Here is a 2,199-nt window from a genome sequence, read left to right as displayed (position 1 = left end):
AGTCACTAGAAAAACCTGGAGACACATTTGGGTCTCTTTTGCTTTGTCTATTTCTGCTATGTAGATAAATCTACTTCTGTTTCTGGGTACAATGAAACACACTTTATAGGATTAAAATATTCTTAAATATTTCACCCTGACCTTTTTTTTTTATCAATCTTACTATGTGTGCATTAGACACAAAACTTTAAGTTTTTTTTTCATAATGAGATGTATGACCTATAGGTATGTCTCAGTTGAAAGAACACTCATATAGCGGGCACAAGGCCATGGGCCCAGTCGTCAGCATTGCCTAAAGCAGGCATGGGGTGCACGCCTATCATCCCAGTCCTTGAGAGAAGGAGTTTTGAGAACAACCTCAGCCCTACTCTGAGGACCTCATACTGTGTAAACCGAAAAGCAGTGCTTTTTAGGCCAAGCCTTGAACATGAACTTAAGACACAAAGACAGGAGGATCAAAAGTTCAATGTCATCTCCACATGCCTAGTGAGTTTGAGGTTATCCAGGAACCAGAAAGATTCTGTCTTAAAAGAAAAATGATAAAGAAAATGAGGGGCCAGCATTTCCCAACAGAAGCTGTATATAACCCTAATATAAATATCAAAATAGCTCCACAACCCAGATTTTTTTTTTAAGTGAGACAGAGTATTAGCCATATAAAATTTGTAGAGGACCTCATGAAATGGTTGGTTATAGTGAAAACACAAGCACATTAAACATAGTACCTTAAACTGGTTTTTTGTTGTTGTTGTTGTAAGCACAAGGTACGTATGAGATATAAATTAAATTGCAGATTAAACATGGATCCTGTTCTCAAATATTTGGTGATCTGGGCTTAAAAGAAAAAGAAAAAAAAAAAAAAAAAGAAAAGCACCAAGTTGCCTCCGGTTTGAGTGTTTTAGCTAAGGAAAGCTCTACCTGTAATCACATGCGTTTCTTTTCCCTTCCTTAAGCTCTATGTTGTACATTTCCTTGTTTTTTTTTTTGTTTTTTTTTTTTTTTTTTTTTTTGTTCTGAGATAGTATATTGCTATGTACCTCTAACCCATGATCTTCCTGATTCAGCTGCATGAGCATCTGAGTTAGAGGGATGTGCCATCTCTGGTGGCTGAGTGTGGGGCTCTGAGCTTGAAGTTGCCTTTCCAGGTCCCCGGTGAGATGGGGTAAGACCGTGGAGAAGGCCCTGAGCTAGTGTAGACTGTAGATGAACAAGGGTCTCTGGGGTTTGACTACATATCAGTTCTCTGGAAATACACTATTCTTCCTTTGATTTTTCTTTTTGCATGTATATGGTGTATGCTATGCATATATTTGTATATGCGTGTTCGTGCATGTGTATGTATCTAGAGACCAGATATTGTCGTTAGGTGTCTTTCCTCACTCACTCCCTGCTTATTTGACTGGCACGGGTCTCTTGATAAGCCTGGAGCTCACTGCTTTGGCTTCTGTGGCTAGCCAGCTCATCCTGAGATTCCCTACCTGAGTCTCTCAAGCAGGCTTCCGTGCCTGCCTCTCTGTTGTGTGGGTTCTGGAGCTCCAAACTCCAGTCTTTACCTGCACAGCCTCCCCAGCACACGCATGTTTCCTGCCTCAGTTGCCTTATCTGAGATATGTGAGTCTTGAGATGTGTCCTCCAGCTAGAAGGAACACGAAAATTGAAAGGCCTTTAAAACAAAACATTTGGAGGTGTCTTCAAGGTTGGGCACTCCATCGATACCTGTCATTATGAACTCGCTTGGTTGGGTTCCACTTGAGGCTGCCATCTGGGGCTTCTTTGATTGGCTCTAGTTCTTTAAAAGAAAAGTATTTCTCTTGGTGCTTGGAGAACACAACGTTCATCGTCCCTAGTCTGAAATTAACTGAAAACAGCATTCACCAGTGCTTAGATTCCATGCCCCATCGATGCCTTCAGTCAACATTCTCCAAATGTCAGCCCTCCGCTAGATGCTTATACAGTCTTCCTCCATTTAACCTTTATAGCGCACCCTTTGAGAGATTATTCAATTCTCATAGTTACTATTACAAATGCTTCTTTTAAAAACATTGATTTGGGAATAATTACAGACTCACAAGAAGTTGTTAAAATGGCCCAAGAAGTCTATTTCCCTGAATGTTCCCCCATGGGGAACTTCTTTCTTTTCTTTCTAGCTAATGTTTTCTATCTCTGTTTGTCTGTCTGCATATTAATCTATAAGAGAAG

Source organism: Arvicola amphibius, chromosome 15 (genome assembly GCF_903992535.2).
Source record: "Arvicola amphibius chromosome 15, mArvAmp1.2, whole genome shotgun sequence".
In the NCBI taxonomy this organism is placed as follows: Eukaryota; Metazoa; Chordata; class Mammalia; order Rodentia; family Cricetidae; genus Arvicola; species Arvicola amphibius.
The sequence above is the reverse complement of the archived record's forward strand: the minus strand, read 5'-3'. Positions refer to the sequence as shown.